The sequence below is a fragment of the Natator depressus genome, chromosome 11 (assembly GCF_965152275.1).
Source record: "Natator depressus isolate rNatDep1 chromosome 11, rNatDep2.hap1, whole genome shotgun sequence".
NCBI lineage: Eukaryota > Metazoa > Chordata > Testudines > Cheloniidae > Natator > Natator depressus.
This window is the reverse complement of record NC_134244.1, coordinates 73,364,665-73,385,432: the sequence shown is the minus strand read 5'-3', so window position 1 is coordinate 73,385,432 and position 20,768 is coordinate 73,364,665. Positions and strand designations below refer to the sequence as shown.

General features: G+C 45.5%; 1 pseudogene; it reads right to left on the bottom strand.

Moving 5' to 3' along the window:
* LOC141996210 (butyrophilin subfamily 1 member A1-like) overlaps positions 1 to 20,768 on the bottom strand; it is a 660,168-nt pseudogene that overhangs the window by 25,860 nt on the left and 613,540 nt on the right.

Genomic DNA, 20,768 nt, shown 5'->3' with positions numbered 1-20,768 from the left:
GCACTAAAATTGAGAGAACTGGCAACCCCGTTAGTGAGGTGTTCAGTGATCACTCAGACCCAAATCCACAATGAGACTTATGTGCTTGAAAGCCCCTCGTCCCCCTGGCCATTTTGTGTGGCATTGGGTCTACTCTGCCATTGTATTTGCAAGAAATGGCTCAATGCAGGAGAGGGGTTCATAGAGAGACACCTCTCTCCAGCCCAAATTGAGGTGCCAAACTCAGAGATGGGGCAGGACTCAGACCACACCCCTCTCCTTGGCATCTGCCACTGGCTAGTTTAGGTGGCTCCCTGCCTGGCGTTCTGGCTTTTGTGGCTCCCATTCTTAGGTGCCTCTCTCCCCCCAGTCATTGACTAGGGAGCCTAACTCGAGGTTTGTGGATCACAGTGCTGTGCAAGTGATTTTCTGGGTGCCAGAACATTAGCCATTGTGATGCTCAGCATTTTAACACTTCAGTCTATTTGTGGATCCAGGCCTTAGTGCCTCAGCAGAGCAAGAGGGAGACTGGGAGGAATTACAGTGTTCTCCAGTCTGTTTCTGGGGCAGCACCCTTTGTCAGAGCAAATTACAGAGTTACAATCTGTCCTGAATTCTGTAAATCACCAGGAACACGGATCTATGCAGGGCTCTATGTTAAGTAAACGGTGAAGCATCAGGTCTCATTAGAGCCAGCCAGGAACTGGGAGAGGGGTATGGAAAGGTGAACAAATGGTACTAGAGGCTCTCTTTGGAGGGGAAGGAGGAGGATTTGGGCTAACAAATGAAGATTGCTATTTGGATAACATGTCATTATTAGGGCCAGACCTCAAATAAATACGATACGATACAGTTTCGGTACGAAACTGTGGTAAAACCTGCGTGTCTCTGGATTAAGTTTAGAAGTGTGTGCAACAAGAGTGATGTAGTGGTGGGAGTCTGCTATAGACCACCGGACCAGGGGGATGAGGTGGATGAGGCTTTCTTCCGGCAACTCACGGAAGCTACTAGATCGCATGCCCTGATTCTCATGGGTGACTTTAATTTTCCTGATATCTGCTGGGAGAGCAATACAGCGGTGCATAGACAATCCAGGAAGTTTTTGGAAAGCGTAGGGGACAATTTCCTGGCGCAAGTGCTAGGGGAGCCAACTAGGGGGGGCGCTTTTCTTGACCTGCTGCTCACAAACCGGGTAGAATTAGTGGGGGAAGCAAAAGTGGATGGGAATCTGGGAGGCAGTGACCATGAGTTGGTTGAGTTCAGGATCCTGACGCAGGGAAGAAAGGTAAGCAGCAGGATACGGACCCTGGACTTCAGGAAAGCAGACTTCGACTCCCTCAGGGAACAGATGGCCAGGATCCCCTGGGGGACTAACATGAAGGGGAAGGGAGTCCAGGAGAGCTGGCTGTATTTCAAGGAATCCCTGTTGAGGTTACAGGGACAAACCATCCCGATGAGTCGAAAGAATAGTAAACATGGCAAGTGACCAGCTTGGCTTAATGGTGAAATCCTAGCGGATCTTAAACATAAAAAAGAAGCTTACAAGAAGTGGAAGGTTGGACATATGACCAGGGAAGAGTATAAAAATATTGCTCGGGCATGTAGGAAAGATATAAGGAGGGCCAAATCGCACCTGGAGCTGCAGCTAGCAAGAGATGTCAAGAGTAACAAGAAGGGTTTCTTCAGGTATGTTGGCAACAAGAAGAAAGCCAAGGAAAGTGTGGGCCCCTTACTGAATGAGGGAGGCAACCTAGTGACAGAGGATGTGGAAAAAGCTAATGTACTCAATGCTTTTTTTGCCTCTGTTTTCACTAACAAGGTCAGCTCCCAGACTGCTGCGCTGGGCATCACAGAATGGGGAAGAGATGGCCAGCCCTCTGTGGAGATAGAGGTGGTTAGGGACTATTTAGAAAAGCTGGACGTGCACAAGTCCATGGGGCCGGACGAGTTACATCCGAGAGTGCTGAAGGAATTGGTGGCTGTGATTGCAGAGCCCTTGGCCATTATCTTTGAAAACTCATGGCGAACGGGGGAAGTCCCGGATGACTGGAAAAAGGCTAATGTAGTGCCAATCTTTAAAAAAGGGAAGAAGGAGGATCCTGGGAACTACAGGCCAGTTAGCCTCACCTCAGTCCCTGGAAAAATCATGGAGCAGGTCCTCAAAGAATCAATCCTGAAGCACTTACATGAGAGTAAAGTGATCAGGAACAGTCAGCATGGATTCACCAAGGGAAGGTCATGCCTGACTAATCTAATCGCCTTTTATGATGAGATTACTGGTTCTGTGGATGAAGGGAAAGCAGTGGATGTATTGTTTCTTGACTTTAGCAAAGCTTTTGACACGGTCTCCCACAGTATTCTTGTCAGCAAGTTAAGGAAGTATGGGCTAGATGAATGCACTATAAGGTGGGTAGAAAGCTGGCTAGATTGTCGGGCTCAACGGGTAGTGATCAATGGCTCCATGTCTAGTTGGCAGCCGGTGTCAAGTGGAGTGCCCCAGGGGTCGGTCCTGGGGCCGGTTTTGTTCAATATCTTCATAAATGATCTGGAGGATGGTGTGGATTGCACTCTCAGCAAATTTGCAGATGATACTAAACTGGGAGGAGTGGTAGATACGCTGGAGGGGAGGGATAGGATACAGAAGGACCTAGACAAATTGGAGGATTGGGCCAAAAGAAATCTGATGAGGTTCAATAAGGATAAGTGCAGGGTCCTGCACTTAGGATGGAAGAATCCAATGCACCGCTACAGACTAGGGACCGAATGGCTAGGCAGCAGTTCTGCGGAAAAGGACCTAGGGGTGACAGTGGACGAGAAGCTGGATATGAGTCAACAGTGTGCCCTTGTTGCCAAGAAGGCCAATGGCATTTTGGGATGTATAAGTAGGGGCATAGCGAGCAGATCGAGGGATGTGATCGTTCCCCTCTATTCGACACTGGTGAGGCCTCATCTGGAGTACTGTGTCCAGTTTTGGGCCCCACACTACAAGAAGAATGTGGATAAATTGGAGAGAGTCCAGCGAAGGGCAACAAAAATGATTAGGGGTCTAGAGCACATGACTTATGAAGAGAGGCTGAGGGAGCTGGCATTGTTTAGTCTGCAGAAGAGAAGAATGAGGGGGGATTTGATAGCTGCTTTCAACTACCTGAAAGGGGGTTCCAAAGAGGATGGCTCTAGACTGTTCTCAATGGTAGCAGATGACAGAACGAGGAGTAATGGTCTCAAGTTGCAATGGGGGAGGTTTAGATTGGATATTAGGAAAAACTTTTTCACTAAGAGGGTGGTGAAACACTGGAATGCGTTACCTAGGGAGGTGGTAGAATCTCCTTCCTTAGAGGTTTTTAAGGTCAGGCTTGACAAAGCCCTGGCTGGGATGATTTAACTGGGAATTGGTCCTGCTTCGAGCAGGGGGTTGGACTAGATGACCTTCTGGGGTCCCTTCCAACCCTGATATTCTATGATTCTATGATTCTATGAAATTAGTGGCACAATTAACTAACCAATTTCCATGCACAGCTAATGTGGTCGCACATGCATAACTGCTCACACTGGGTTTATCAGGATAACCACATGTTCATATTAAAAGCATAATGCTGCACCATGGTTATAGCCCTGATTCTGCAAAACCCTTCAGCACATGCTTAATCATGTGTGTAATCACATCCCTATTCAGCTGAGCCTGGTCCTACATCATTATTATTTTCCCCTCTCCTTTCCTCACCTACTGCACTTTCCGTGCCTGTCTCTTTCATCCTTTCTATGCTGTTCTGTCCTAGTCATTCCTGTCTTGTCCATTTACCAGTATCTTTTCTACAGAGGAAATCTTTTTTTTCCACTTATCACATTGTATTCGCCTCTTTAGGCCTTTACCTCTTAATGTGAAGAGAAAAGCAGCAACGCCTAACAAAGCAAAGGAGATAACCAGGAACACGTACAGAGCCACCATCCAGGGAGACACCCTTGGAAAAAAAGGTTCTGAAAAACAAAACCCCAGAGAGATGCGGCAGTTTGGAAAATAAAATACTTGTATCTCAGAAAAATACATCCCAGCAAGATTTATGAGATAAGGGTGTAAATACTCTTGTCTGAGCAACAGAAAATACCAGAATCCGATTTTAAACATTGTTTCAGCTACATAATTTCAACAGAGTAGGGAGGGAAGAAAGTACATCAAACAAAGGGAAGTGAGGATCCCATATTTCTAATGTGGAAACCATCTAGAAGAAAGAGTGGGGGAGGGGAATATGAAAGTGTCACAAAGCAGAAGTGAAGGGTGCGGGGGGAATGTATTTGTCTATTTCTCAATATACTTTAGAAATAATCCCTGCTTGTGGAGAAAAAAAAAATCAGCACTAACTGAAATAATAGCTAAACTTAGACCATGTACAAGTTAGTGATCAGAGTGCAATGGTGATTGTAAGAATGTGAAACACATAACACACACACACATGTATTCGTTTAAAAAAATACTAAAGACAGCAAAGAAATGAATGGAATAGGAGCTATTTCTGTATCCATCAGCCAAACCCAGGTTCCACCTTCGAAGAGAGTATAGGAAGGGGAGCTGCAGCTCCTTTCATTTCTCCATTAAAGGATTGGTTTAATTAATACACATAGGAAGAGAACTGGTATTGGGCTTATCAAATTCACCAAAACCCCCCCACAACTTTTTAAACTTAAAGTCAATGAAGTTGAGAACATTAAAGTTAACACATATAACTAGACCTGTACAAGTGACAGACTTTTCAGTTTGCTCTCAGTTCTGGGGGAAAAAATCATTTTGGGTCAATCTGAAAACGATTTACAGAAATTCTGATGAACCAAAAAGTAAAAACTCATTTTAATTTTGAATGTTTTTCTTTAAATTTTTGCCCTTTTTAAGAATAAAATTGGAGGCAATTCGAAAAGGAAAGTCATTTCAACTTGAAAAATCAAATGTTTCAAAAATGTCAAAACAACATCTTGTCTTTTGGGGGGTGTTTTGTCGAACAGTTGAGTGAAACCGACATGATTTTTTTTTTTTTTTGAATCTGTATTTTTGCTTGGAAAAAAGTTTCGGACAAAAAATGCACCCCAGGTCTACAGGTAACTTCAAAAAGTGTATTAAAGTTCGGTTCAGCTTTTCACTTCGGGCTTGGTCCTGCCAGGTATTAAGCAGTGCGGCACTGAATAGCATGTAAGTGTAACCCCATTGACTTCCTGGACCCAGTCAACCTCTTTAGTTTGTATAAAGGATCCAACCTTAATTACAGTCTTAGCAACATGAGCAAATGTTGAGGGTTGGAATACGTGCCCAGGTTCGGTGTGCAGTGTGTTACCTCTTCGCGGGGTGAGCATGTCGCTGTGAACAGGAATTTGCATTATAACAGGGGGGAGATCCATGTGGTGTGCCCAGCGTGTTTCCTTATCCGTTGCAGGCAGAAATTCCTTGCAACGTCTGTCACTGTCAATAGAGTTATGATCCATGGACATAACTTGTGTTTCTTTTTGTCCCTTCCGCCCTCTGTGTATAGGCTGGAGACCTACTCTATCACTGCCAGTCACTCTGCCAGTGTAGGTCAGGTTCCTCACCATCCAGACACAGACAACGTATGGATATGTGACCAATTCACTCTGCACTAGCTGCAGAGGCTGCAGATTTCTGTGCATCTCATTCAGCGAACAAGATGCAATGGCTGGAAGTTGAAAGTAGACAAATTCAGACTAGAAATGAGGCCCACATTTTTAACAGCAGGGATTATTAACCATTGGCACAATTTACCAAGGGTGGGGGGTGGATTCTGTATCACTGGAAATCAAGATTGGATGGCTTCCCCCCCACCCCCATACAAGATATGCTCTAGTTCCAACAGGAATTAAGTCAGGGAAATCCTGTGGCCTGTGTTACGCGGGAGTCAGACTCGATCGGGGTTCTCAGACTTTTGTACTGGTGACGCCTTTCACATAGCAAAGCCTCTGAGTGCGACCCCCCTTATACATTAAAAACACTTTTTAATATATTTAACACCATTATAAATGCTGGAGGCACAGCGGGCTTTGGGGTGGAGGCTGCCTGCTTGCAACCCCCCATGCAATAACCTTTCCACCCCCTGAGGGGTCTCAACCCCCAGCTTGAGAACCCCTGGACTAGATGATCACAGAACTTGGCAATGGGTAGACTGCTAGTGTGCTGAGACAACACCCTATCATTGTCTCATTGTTTATTCATACTCCCATGCCTGTCTATAGCCATCCGTTGTCTAAGGAGAGGCCCATTAAGATTTACTGGGGCCCTGGACACAAAGAACATTTGAATCCCCTATGCCCAGGGGCACAGGGGCACCAGAACAGGGGGACCCAGTGGGGCTATGGCCCCCTACTTTTTAACACGGGCTTAATAGCCTTGGGCAGGCATGGAGTAGCAGTGGCGGGGGCTATGCTTCATGGTGGGGGAGATGATCCCATGCTGTGAAGCGCAGCCCCTTCTAGCTGTACCAGCCTCTTCCCGGAAAGGGGGCTGAGATGAGCCTTAGCACTTCATTGTCATGGGGCCCTGCCCCCTGCTCCTCCTGTTCCCCCAAGGCCCTCCCCCCTGGCGAGGCTGGAAGCCAGAGCCGGGCCATGGTAAGAGCCACCCAGGGAGCCCGGGCCACTGTGAGCAGCCCCACCACCTGCCCTGGGGGGCAGGGACACGGGCCAGGAGCTGCTCTCAGGCACCCCAGCCCCTCTCCCAGGGCAGGTGGAGGGTCCAGGGCTACTCACAGTGGCCCGGGCTCCCCAAGCAGTCCTCACCATGGCCTGGCTAAGCTTCCAGCCAGGCCAGAGGGCAGAGCCCCAGGGAGAAGAGCAGGAGCAGTGGCAGGCTCCTGGGGGGAAGACGGGGAGCAGGAGTTACCCTGTTCTGGCACTCGAATCCCCCATCCTCCCCTCTGCACAGATTCTGGCACTCCTGTGAGGGCCCCAAATTGGCCAGGGCCCATGGGCCTGTGTGTTAATCCACCACTGGCTGTAAGGCCCCTGGGGCAGGGACTTTCTTCTTGTTCTGTGTTTGTACAGCATCTGGCACATGACGAGGGCTCCCTGGTGCTATAGCTGTGATAATCGTCATCATCTCTGAATCTGTAAAACCAGCTGTGACACAGCAATCCATTGGTGCCCTCTGGCAAAGGATTCACTTCTCTGGGTCAGCAACTGCTGACAGTCCTGAAAAAAAACCCAGGAGGACTTGTGGCACCTTAGAGACTCACAAATTCATTAGAGCATAAGCTTTCGTGAGCTACAGCATTGAATGCACTCGATGAAGTGGGCTGTAGCCCATGATGATGAAGTGAGCTGTAGCCCACGAAAGCTTACGCTCTAATGAATTTGTGAGTCTCTGAGGTGCCACAAGTACCCCTGGTGGTTTGGTTTTTTTGCGGATACAGACTAACACGGCTGCTACTCTGAAACCTGACAGTCCTGAGAAACTCACTACACCCCACACACCACTTTCACGGTATTTATCCGTCAAGAAAATGGTGTAAGGGGCTGTCATGAATACAGGGGGAAAGGAGGTAACCTTTATGTATGCCAGCCCAGTCAGTTAGTTATAAAATCCTTCTTAGTAGCTGGTCTCTGCTTGCTTTCCCTGTGAAGGGTTAAAAGGTCTCAATGCTATGCAAAGGTAAACTTACAGTGGGCTGGCACCTGAGCGGGGGAACCAACAGGGAGGCTGAACCCTTTCAAACTGGGGAAATCTGCTGGGTGCAGGGTCTTTGTTCTCTGGGTGGCGGAGAGAAACCAGACAGAAAATATGCCGTCAGAACCTCGGGCCAGGTATGAGAAATCCTCAGCATCAGACTGAGACACGCCTCATTGGAACCCCAGACATGTCAGTAGATTAGAGAATGTTAGAAATTATGGTCAGGGATCTTTTTGTTTGTTTTGGCTTGTGGGTTCCCCTGTGCTAACCCCCGGTGTGTTTGTTTGGTTTGCTTGTAACCTTTAAGCTGGACCCCAAGAACGTTATTTTTGGTGTTTAATCCCTAACAGCCTGAGTTTTCAGATGTGGTTCTCTATTTTGTTCTTATAATAAAATTTACCTTTTTTAAAAAAAGAACACTTTGATTCCAAAGTCCTTAGACAAAGGGTTTGTCTGTGCTCACATTGCTAAGGCAGCTGGTTGGTATTTTATTCTCAAGCCTCCCCAGGAAAGGAGGTGAAAGGACTTGGGGGGATAGGGATTCCAAGTGACCCTTCCCTGAATATTTGGTGTAAATCACTTGGTGGTGGGAGCAATACCTGTCCAAGGCAGAGGACTCTGTGCCTTGGAGGAGTTTAAACCTAAGCTGGTAAAATATAAGCTCAGGGGGTCATTCGTGTGGGCCCCCACCTTCTGCACTGGAAGTGCCAGAGTGGGGAATTTTAGCCTTGACAGGGACCTAATAAAAGATTTTGTCATACTGCTCTTCCTAATCATTGTGAGATGTATGTACAGATGATACTTAAGAAGGTGTGTGTATGTACTGAAAATATGATTTAGAAACTGTGTCCCAGGCAGAGCAGACAGACAGGTTTCTTCCAGACAGGAGATAAGATGTAAATTCAGCATTGTAAGTCATGGGAGCCTTGGCTGAATATGGGGAAACAGGAATATTTAAAGAAGCCTTGCAGCCAGCACCCAGGAACCAGGGGAGTCATACAGACTCTGAGGACAAAAATGATAGATTCTGGGGTCTAAGAGTAAGTAAGTAAGTCATTTTGTTATTCCTCACAGCACTTTTTGCATCCATGAATGGTGGGTCCTAGTCATGTGGGTTGATGATGCTGGAAAAGACTGTTTTAGGTGAGAAACTACTTTAGACAAGGATTTTAGTCTCTTCAAGTTAAGTTTAGCCTCTAATAAGCATGTTATACTTTTGTTTTATGTGTAACCATGTCTGTTTACATTATCTTTACTCAGTATCTCTTAAAACTTAATCTTCGGCAAACTTATGATTGTTTTCACTATAATTATACCTCAGATGAAGTGAGCTGTAGCTCACGAAAGCTTATTCTCAAATAAATGTGTTAGTCTCTAAGGTGCCACAAGTCCTCCTTTTCTTTTTGTTGTTATAAAGGACCTGATCCTGAGTAGTATACCAATCAAGCTGTGTGTATACTGTTCCCTTGGGAATAGTGAACCTGGTAGTTACTGGGAGTGTCCAGTGGACGGGCTGGACATTACAGAGGGATGCTTCAGAGAAGCTCGGGGCCTTGGATGCCCTTAGTGTTAACCTGCAAGGTAAAGTCCGGGCTGGCAGAGCCCTGAGCAGATTGTTTGGGGGGTGACAGGCTGGTGGTGCCAGGGAGCTGACACCCAGCTTAGCACTCTCTCACTGAGACAGGCGGTAACATGGTGACTCACAGTCTTGGGTACCCCCAAGAAAGTGTCACATTACTAATTCACCCCAGACAAGAGAAGACGAAGTGTCTGACATTTAACATTTGCAATGTCATTAACATTAGATGAAAAGGAAGAGCACTCATGAGACCTTTAACAGTAGCTGTCTTTGGTGCAAATACTTTCATATTATTTATCAGTCGTAATTTATTTAACCAATTTTTATTTTATGTACTTATTAATTATTGGTGACCGCTGGGTGTTGTTTGGATAGTAACTGACCTGCTATATAAACTGTCGACTCCTTTTCTTGGTTGAGGAGGGCGTTCCTGATATGACAGGACAGGCTCTGGTTAGAAGTCTCTGTTATAATGATAGAACTCTGTGTCTCAAACAGGCCGTTAGCCCCTCGGGGTTTTGTTTCTGACAGTGATGTTAAAGCCTGTCCACTGGGATCTCTCCACTGCACCTCGGGCTCTGGGTACCACCCAGCTGATCGACACACCATTTGAATCCCTCCATCCTGATAACCCTCAACAGAGATGAGAGGAGCAGAGCCCAGACCTGAAGGAAAGTGAGATAAACTGCTTTAGTTCTCAATGCTAACTTATATGAATATTCAGTATAAAATATAAATACTTAAATCTCTAATAAAAGGAATGAATGGGTTTCCCCTCTGAATTCCTAGTACTCATCATCCAGGAAACCATGGCCCAGCAAAAAACTTAACCACATTCTTAATTTTCTTTTCAAACATATCTTCCAGTGAGATGCCCCTCATTCCCTGATCACCTTCAGTTTGATCATAAGCCCCATGAAGTTTGAGTTCTGTGTAATTCAGGGGCCACCTCTCTGCTCGTGCTTCTTATCACTCTTCAGATCTCTTGCACTTCAGTTCTGATGTTTTTGCCTGGGTGTTTGAGGAAGGATGTTCTCTGAGAAGGACTCTAAAGTAAGGAACTAACTTAAGAGCTAGTTGAAGTATTTGGTTTGAAATTTTTTCTGGGGAGGGTGTGGGAGGTCAATGAAAACTGGAAAACTCTGAAGGGATAATTTCAATTAAAATTTGTGTAGAAATGTTTCTGGGAGCAAAATCTCATTTCTTAGCCAGCTCTAACACCCCCCATTTCCTTGGCCTTGCAGACCCTGAATTTGATGAATTTTGGAGCGTGCTGCAAAGCCCATCTCATCTCTCAATATGGTTTTTTTATGGGATGTATTGAATGAGGCTGGGTGGAAGAAAGTGGGAGGGGGTCAATTCATTGTGCTGGGAAGATTTGCTGTGGACAATAACTCGACTTGACGATCAAAAAGAGTTTAGGCATCTGCTGACTATTGTCACACACACACATCCCCACACACACCCACACCCCCCCACACCCACACACCCCCCCACACACACACCCACACCCACACCCCACACCCTTATCCCCCCACGCCTCCCACCCCCCCAAACCCTCTCCACACCCCCACACATACACACACCCCCCCCACCCACACACCCTCACACACACACCCTCACACACCGCCCAGTGCAAAACAATACTGAGATCAACGGCAGGTTTCTCATGTTTTGACCCGTGGCCACCTGGGAAGTTGTAGCCTGTTAGCTGTAAAGAGGTCTGGGGTGAGGAGGGGGTGGGGACAACCTGAAATGCAGAGAGACACGTGGTGAAGATGTCAGACAATTTTTTAGGGCTGCTGGAAGCCTACAGGACAGTGTCGTGATAATACCCAAGTGAGGGTGGGAAATGTTGTGTCACAAGGAAACACCAGCCCAAGGTACTGACCTGCTACTTTCAGTTCCAACAGGGATTCTTCGTGAAAAACACTTGATCGAAAAAAGCACCTGTACTGTCCTTCATCAGAGGGTCTGACGTGGCGTATTCGCAAGGCAACGCTTCCATTCGCAATGTCGTCTCTCAGAAATTCCGTCCTTCCCTGATATTCCGGCATCTGCCTTTCGTTCTGAGTGTCCCCATCGCGATACAGGTGCACGAGTGCGTAGAACTGGGACCGGTACCACCTCACCTCCATGCTCTCAGCACTTACCCTGGGGCTGAGGCGACAGGGTAACACAATGTCCTCACCTGCAGTGGCCATGACAGGGTGGTCAGGTCCAATCACTTTAAATTGAGCTGTGAAATGTAGCAAAGAGACAAAGAAAACAAATCTGAAAACAATGAACTTTTGATGAAAATGTAATCATTACAAGCGCTGTGTTATATTTCATTACGGCTGGTCTAACACTACTCACCTCAGCTATGATGAGGAAATAATACATTGTTTTGCTAACATTAAAATAAATTCTTAAACTGTTGCAGCCCTGGACAATCCAGGACCCCATATTTGGAGCAGGGACATGAAATTTGGCAGGCAGACAGCTCTGGGAATCAGGGAGGTGACTCTTGTTGTCCCTATGAAAATCCACGCAGATTTGGCCAAGTTATAATGCTCTGAAAACCACCATTTGTGCCTGTGCCATCGAGAAGATTTGTTTATTTCTCATTTGGGTCCCTATGGGGGGGAGGTTGACTGTTACGATCTCCAAAAGTTCCGTCTTCTTTGAGCGTGCTCCAACCTCACTGTCTTTTCACTGCACGGACTGTGCTCTGACATTAAGGCCCTTCCGTCTACACTGAAAGTGATCCCAGGCTCCACTGCGTGGTGTTGGACATGACTGCATCAAGGGGTCTGAATTCCAGCATTTCCTAACCTTTGAGCGCTTGACTTTACAACCTTAACCTTCCTGTTGTGTAATTTTGTGCATGCAATAGTAGGGGGAGCTGGCAGTGACTGCTCTATGTTGGCTGCTTTTAACACTCTTTGCTCTTCATTTTCTGGGCGTGAAACCTCAGAAGCGCTGAGCACTCACAGCTGCAAGGGAAGTCAGTGGAAAGTGTGTACGCTGTCATTACAGTAGTAAGGAGTGTTAGGCATTAAAAGATGCTGAGTTTCTATCCTGTCTCAGATCTGACCGCGACGCGAACAGGCTCGGGAGGTATATTACTGGGTAAAACACAAGCCCACTGACAACTGAATTAGTTTAAATACACGGTGGCAACGTTTATTGGATAACAAAGTAACGCGGTGACTGAGGAACAGAGCAAACATTTTTGCCTGCCAATGATTCAAATTATACAGCTTCTTAGGCGACAAGGAAAGGGGGGTGGGTACAGACCTAGAAGTAATGGATGTACTTTTAAATGATAGGAAAATTACATACATACCACACAGCTGAGCCAACTGACCAGCAGTACAGACACCAATTGCATGGTAGGCGTAAGGCGAGCTACAATAAACACGACACGACACGGGCCGGTGCTAACGGGAGGATTCTCTCAGCCGAGGGATGATCAGTCTCCTTGGCGGACACACGGAACCCCCCCCCCCCCCGCGCTTGTTGGCCGCTGTATTTTATGGAGCTTTGTTGGGGTCGTGTCGCTTTGCTATAGGTCGTTTAGCTTTTCCGCCTTCCCGGTTGGTGCCCTTTGCGTCAGCGGGTTTGCACACGGCACCTTTGGTGTATGTGACAAGAACCTGCCGTAAGCTGGAGGCTTTTTGTTGTTTCCTGTGGTCGGTCGACAATTGGCCAGCCCGGTATTTTTTTTTTTTTTTACTTTGTGTTGCGACAAGATCCTGAGTCACTGTGGGGTGTTGCACTTTACTTTTCAGTTCCCCATCTGAACAATACTTACCCAACTACTTCTCTGGAGCTTTACAGAGATTAATTAGCTGTCCACAGAGTGCTCCGAACATATAAAAATGTGACCTACCCTGAAATAAATGACACCTCAGATGTCTCACATTGGGGCCTACATTTAATAGTGACCTTTGCAAATTTTGTCCTTAATCACTCCGTGCCTCAGTTTCCCACCGCTAAACTAGTAATAAAAAATAACACCGAACACCTCTGTTTATTCAAATGGCCCGAGGGCCACCTGAAGCTTTTGAATAACCAGGTGTTCGGATAAAGGGAAGTGCTGTTTTGAACTGTGCTGTTGGGCTCGCTGATGAGAGAGGAGACCTGACTAGAGATGCCACTGCAGATACAAGGAGTTGCCCGGACGGCGCTTTGATCTGGACGCAGTGTTGCAGCCACGGAACCACAATGTGAGAGGATACAATGTGGCACTCATGTGGCACGAATGAGACTCCCTGCTGTAAATGGCTCTCCTTGTTATCTGAACCCCCAGTGTTTACGGGGGGGACACACTGTGGATTTTCAGATAAAGGGAATTCGGATAATGGGCAGTGTCCTCTACTCTGCTATCTCACACCAGAAATGAGAAGCTCAAACATTCATGTTTGTGAGGCACTCAAGATACTTCAGTGATGAATGCCCTAGAAAAGCCCACAAGGTCATTCATTCCTCATTCAGCGCAATGAGGCATAGCTCCCGCATTCCCTGAGCACCATCCATCCTCTGCCCTGAATACATGAGGAAGGAGACTGATGGGAAATTAACACGTGACTTTGTATATACAAGGGAGCTGAATTAATGTTGCACCTGCAATCTTAAATCTGGCATTTCCTAACTTTTGAGTGTTAGACTTTGCACCCTAAATATATATTACACCCCCAAACAAAACAAAACAAAACAAACCCCCTCCTTTTAACAGAACAGTAACATTGCAACCCCATGACAGAGCTCTCCACTTTTCCCCAGGCGTATCTATCTGCGGATGTGTACGGGCCCTGATACCACAGCCTCAGCGCACTTACAGCTGCTCATTCGTGTGGGGTAACATGCTCCGGTTCACCATAATGCTGGCAGTCTCGGTATCCCTACATGCTGAACCTGTCTTTCCTTCCTCCTTGCCCCTGCCCAAAATCCCATCAGTCAATGTCGTATTTCAGGCATCCCCCTTAGGAACAGAGAAAATGTCGGCATTATTCCAGCCTGCTTTAAAAGCTTGACAAACTCATATCTTTTGTACAGAAATTTGGTAAATCAGGAACAGAGCTGTCAGGGTTTGTGGGGCGGGGAAGGAGTAACTATTCGTGTAACATTGTTTAACATGCTTGCTGAGAAACCTCGATGCCAGAGGCATGTAGACAGGCTCCAGCACCTTTAGCTAACAGTTCCAAGGCCATATTGAATAGAAGAGCTGGATGCTTGACGCACGCCTCGATTCAGAGCGAATGCCTCGGAGATAAGCCTATTGGTAACACTCAGGGCTATAGATTAGGGGATATGTATATCCAGATAATCACCCTGTTTGCTACGGCATCCCAGGGGAAAGGGACAGCCCCCAGAAAGTGGGACCCCCCCAAAGCATAAAGACACCTACCCTCCAGACATGCACAAAATGAATGCGGCTTCCTTTTGGCAGCACAATATTAGAGGAAGAGGCAAAGGTTGCTAGAGGGTGCTAGGACACCAGAGAGACAGAGGGAGGAAACTGAAACAATGAGGTATTTCCTTGATGTTTACTTATTTTTTCCCTGACCCACCGCTCCAGCTGCACCAGGCCGTGGTTCGGTCTGTCCACCTTAGATGTCTAAGACCGGTGCAGAATGGGCAGAGCACTCGTTCATCTCACAGGGAAACTTTCACCTCTCAGCTCTGTGATCTGCTCAGGCATCCAGTGCAATTCAAGGTGGTTTGGATCTAAGTCCTGTGGAGTCCAGGGCTTGACTACATAAGAGATTGTGTTGCCTCGCTACGTCATACCATGGCAGATCATATCAGCTGGGCTGCTTGACGTAACCGCTCTCTGGTTTAAATGGAGTGCCAGGGAACTTTCAGTGAAAGGTCCTTGTTGCTTCAGCTTTCTTTGCTCCTTGGTCTGGCTGACTCCCGATCCGTTGATCTTTAGTCCAGGCTGCCAGCCCAGACCTAACTATTCCCCTTGATTTTGGGAAAGGACAAATTGAATCAAGAATGACTGTGTTTAGATGGAGTGGGAAGATTTCTTTTCCAGATATAAGAGCAGTTTGCAGTTATAGTTTGTGTTTGGTTATGTATAAATGTCATTGTACATGTTCCTAAAGGTTGGAATTGACACATATCCATATGCTAAAGAGATTATATCTAATCTAAATCATCTATCGATCTACCACGAGAGCAGAAAGCACACTGAAGCCATGGGAATTCCTTACCTGAGTCCACTTTGTGACCGGACAGAATAATGAAGAACATGATGTAGCCAGGCAGAGAGGAGCTCATTACAGGGCCATGAGGGAAGGAGGAAACCTTCATTTTCCTTATAACTATATCAGGACAGCAAGAGAGAAAAATGAGCATAATGCAGAGATTGTGACAAGAGAAAAACTGGAGGCTGGAGTATGAAGAATAGATGAATACTTTTTGCAAAAATTCTGTATTTTTTCATGATCTTTTGCTATTGTTTGACCAGCTTATAAGAGATCATCATTTTTTTCAATTAAATCTCAGCAAAAAGTGTATTGACCAACTCTAAAAGGACATGGCCTCTGAAAGAGTACAAAGGTAAGTAACTGTTTTGATCATCACTGTAAGATTTTACAAAAAAGCTGAAATCGTATTGCCTCGCCTCTTCTTTAAAGCTGTGTAAATAATGGAGTTTGGTGGCAGTCCCAATAATAATAATAGGAATATTTATTTTATTTTTTTAAAGTTAAAATATTCAGCTTGACCCAAAAATCTTTTTTTTCTTTTTTTACAAATTTCAGCAAATCAAGAAGTAAATAGGTATAACATTTCACATTTCATTTGATCCAGAATCATATAATAGAATCATAGAAATGTAGGACTCGGTGGGCCCCCAGAAAGCCATGAGTCCATCTTCCCAGGCTGAGACAGGATTAAGTATACTTGAAATGAAACATTTAATTTCCTTTTTTATTTTAAAGCCTTTTAATTTAAAAAATAAAATAAAATTGAAGTAAAATTCTAAATGAAAAGTCATTTCAAATAAAAACTCAAAGCACTGAATTTCAAAAATCCTGAAATGAAACTTTTCATTTTTTCTGATTTTTTAATTTTGTTTTTCTTTTTACCAAAACAATTCAGTGAAATCAACACAAGGTAACTCTGAGTGCTTTCCGTCGAGTCTCCCATCACCAGCCAGTCGCAAATCAGCTACATGCCATTGTGGGCAGTCTCATCATACCATCCTCTCCATAAACTTAGCAAGCTCAGTCTTGGCGTCCGTTAGGTTTTTTGCCCTCACTACTCCCCTTGGAAGGCTGTTCCAAATTCACTCCTCTGATGGTGAGAAATGTTCCTCTTATTATAAACCTAAACTTGCTGATGGTCAATTTATATCCATTTGTTCTTGTGTCCATACTGGCACTTAACTTAAATGACTCCTCTCCCTCCCTGGTATTTATCCCTCTGCTGTAGTTATAGAGAGTAATCATATGTTCCTTCGGCCTTCTTTTAGTTAGTTAGGCTCAACAAGCCAAGCTCTTTGAGTCTCCTCTCATAAGGCAGGTTTTCCATTCCTCGGATCATCCTAGTAGCCCTTCTCTGTACCGGTTCCAGTTTGAATTCATCCTTCTTAAACATGGGAGACCAGAACTGCACACAGTATTCCAGGAGAGGTCTCACCAGTGCCTTGTATAACGGTACTAAAACCTCCTTATCCCTATGGAAATATCTCTCCTGATGTATCCCAAGACCACATTAGCCTTTTCCACAGCCATATCACATTGATGGTTCATAGTCATCCTGTGATCAACCAATACACCCAGGTCTTTCTCCTCCACTGTCACTTCCAACTGCTATGTCCTCAGCTTATAGGAAAAAATTCTTGTTGTTAGTCCCTAAATGCATGACCTTTCATTTTGCACTATTAAATATCATTCCATTTCTATTATTTCAGTTTACAAGGTTGTCCAGATCATCTTAATTATATTCTGGTCCTCTTCCATATTGGCAATGCCTCCCAACTTCTTTGTATCATTGGCAAATTTTATTAGCACATTCCCACTTTTTGTGCCAAGGTCATTAACGAAAATGTTAAATAAGTTTGGTCCCAATACTGATCCCTGAGGAACTCCACGAGGAACCTCCCTCTAGCCTGACAGTTCACCTTCCCGTGTCACCTGTTTCAGTCTCCCCTTTTACCAGTTCCCTTATCTTCCCTTGCTTCCAGATATTGGAGAATGGGCCATGTTGTTCCTGACATCGCTTGTCTATTTTGTAGTTTGTTAAACATACAAGACTGACAATTCATGAGCCAGTGTTTGGAATGAGTAAAAATATTTGCAAGTCAGGACCGGCTCTCGGCACCGGCAAAGCAGACACGTGCGGGGGGCGGCGCAATTCCAGGGGAGGCGTTCCGGCCACCCCCCTTTTCATTTATTTCTTTTTTTGCTTGGGGCGGCAAAAAACCTAGCGCCGGCCCTGCTGGGAGTGTCTCCTCTAGGGACATTAGCGTCTTTCAGGACCTTCTCCCCAGTAGGCAAGGCTGTGCTAAATCCACATCTTCCTATTTGCTTCGCAATTTACATCTTCACAGGGCTGAAAAAATCAATCGCTACCATTCCCTGTTGCAGCAGGTGAGCGAATGTTAATAACCCACTTTTGGCAGGCGCAGAAACTGAGACACAAAGAACTTGACCCTTCACTCACTGAAGACCGTGGTGAAACCCCCATTGACGTCAATGCAGGCAGGGTCAGGCCCAAGAGTGGGGGCAGGGAAGGGAGTTATTTCTCCAATATTTTTATTTTTTTAATATTTATTATTGTAAAGAATTTTATTTCACCATGTGACTCTCCACCCATCAGACTATGCAGCTAAAGAGCAGGACTTTGGGGAGGGGGAATCCTCCCCCATCATGGGGCTGGGTCCTAGGAATCCAGCACGGCCTGACTCTCACAGCCAGTTCGCCAGCCTAATTGGGGACCAAGGCGCACCCTGTGGTGAAGAGATCCCTCTTTCCCTTCGCCATGCACCCCATGGGGTGCTGAAGTGATGTTGCTCAGGGCTCTGTGCTGACCCTTTACATCACAGGTAGCTTTCTCACACAGGAAGGATGCTGCTTCCCCCTGGTGACAATCCCCGGATCACACCTGAATTGTAAAAAGAAAAGGAGGACTTGTGGCACCTTAGAGACTAACCAATTTATTTGAGCATAAGCTTTCGTGAGCTACAGCTCACTTCATCGGATGCATCAGGTGCTGTAGCTCACGAAAGCTTATGCTCAAATAAATTGGTTAGTCTCTAAGGTGCCACAAGTCCTCCTTTTCTTTTTGCGAATACAGACTAACACGGCTGTCACTCTGAAACCTGAATTGTAAAGAGACAGGACCACCATTCGCTACAGTGGCAGAGCTGAAGCTAATTATCAGATATTCCTGGCCCCTTGTGCCTGTCCTCAGAGCTGGACCATGCTGCGGCCTGAATTACAGCAATAAACAGATGTAAATACAGCTAAGAGGAGGTGTGTTTGTGTTTCACCTACCTGTTTAAACTGGCAGAAACTGCTCAGTAGAGTCGGTCTGTGGGGACTTCCTAGCTTCTCCTTCCTCAGAGTCAAGCCAGACGGGCTTTTTTTGTTTGTTTTTTGCTTTTTTTCCATTACATATTTCCAGTTTTGTTTCAGGGCATTAAAGTTTTCCCCCAGCTCCTTGATGTTCCTCAGATCTTACAGACTTTAATTTTGAATGATTTTTAATCAGCATTTCATACGCCCCTCTCTACTGCAATGAGAGGGTGAATGTGAAAGTGGAAGAGCACAGGAGGAATTCAGAAAAGTCACATGGTTTTGTGATTTTAAAAAAAACCAACCCAGCTCTTTTTAAAGAAACACACACAATTGTGACAATCCACTTGGGGTCTCAGTCCCTGTTCTTGGCTTGGCTTCTGTGATGCTGGAAGACCAGCTGCCAACTCATGCCAAAGCCCTAGGCCAGTTCACTTGTGCATTAGTATAGATCAAAGTGGTTGTAAATTTATTTGGTGTTTAAACTTCATGAAAACTGTGGGATGTTACGTGCATTGTTTTCACTTATCTGTATCCTGATAGACTGTAATAGAAAACATTTACATTGTATATACCCCTGTAACTAAATAACCCATCAAATGAGAAAGAAATAATCATGCAATGCAAATGAAGCACTTTAGCAGGAAAGAGCTAATTCATGCACATTTGAAGGCGAGCGGTAATTGTGTGCGATGATCAGAGATCAAAGACTCAAAATGGGCTTCTCTCTCTCCACCAGTCAAAGAAAAAGCCCACCTGGTGGTGACATTGTCAGCTTGTTTCCTGTGAAAGGAAGCTATAAGTATGTGTAACCCTTCTGCCAGGTGGAGTCGGCAGCAACCAGGGCCAGGTTCAATATCTAGAGGTTCCTTTTCAACAGTACAACACAAAACCGTCTCAAGCCCACACCCAATAACCTGGAAAAATTACACACCACTCCTGGGTGCCTCTTAGAGGCAATACTTCCCCACTCGCAAACACAGGGTCTGAGTGTAATAAAGAAACTTTTAATGAAAGGAGGGAAGTCACCCGACATTAATTAGGGAAAATGCTGCAAGCAGGATTCATCATAAACATAAACCTGTGAGCAGGACACCCACCCCCACTGAATGGGGCAGTGTCTTCTGCCTCATGTTCTACAACCAAAAGTTCCTTTACTGTGCCCCCCCCCCCCCGCTCCCTCACCACACCCCACTCCACTCACAGTGGTTGCCCTTCCTCAGTAGGACCCAAGGTTCAGAGGTGCATCTGCGTGAGTTCACCTCCCACCCAGGGAAGAAAGCACCTGGCTTTCTCTGCCTTCTGAGCACTTGCTCTGACTGACCGTGTCAGGGTTCCCTCCCCACTCTGAACTCTAGGGTACAGATGTGGGGTCCCGCATGAAAGACCCCCTAAGCTTATTTCTACCAGCTTAGGTTAAAACTTCCCCAAGGCACAAATTCTTTGCCCTTGGAGGGTATGCTGCCACCACCAAGCGATTTAACAAAGAATCAGGGAAAGGACCACCTGGAGTTCCTATTCCCAAAATATTACCCCAAGCCCTTACACCCCCTTTCCTGGGGAGGCTTGAGAATAATATCCTCACCAATTGGTTACAAAGTGATCACAGACCCAAACCCCTGGGTCTTAGGACAATAGAGAAATCAGTCAGGTTCTTAAAAGAAGGATTTTGTTTTTTAAAAAAAAAGGTAAAAATCACCTCTGTAAAATCAGGATAGAAAATAACTTTAGAGAGTAACAAAAGATTCAAAAACACAGCAGAACTTCCTCTAGGCTTAGTTTCAAAGTTACAAAAAACAGGAATAAACCTCCCTCCAGCAAAGGAAAAATTCACAAGCAAAACAAAAGATAATCGAACACGCCTTGCTTGGCTTTTACTTACAATTTTTGTAATATGAGAGACTTTTAGGATGGTTTATAGTAGAAGGAGTTTTCTGACCTGATGTTTCTCTCCTTCCCAAAAGAACACACAAAAACAAAGCCTCCCCTCCCCACCCCCAAGATTTGAAAGTATCTTCTTTCCCCATTGGTC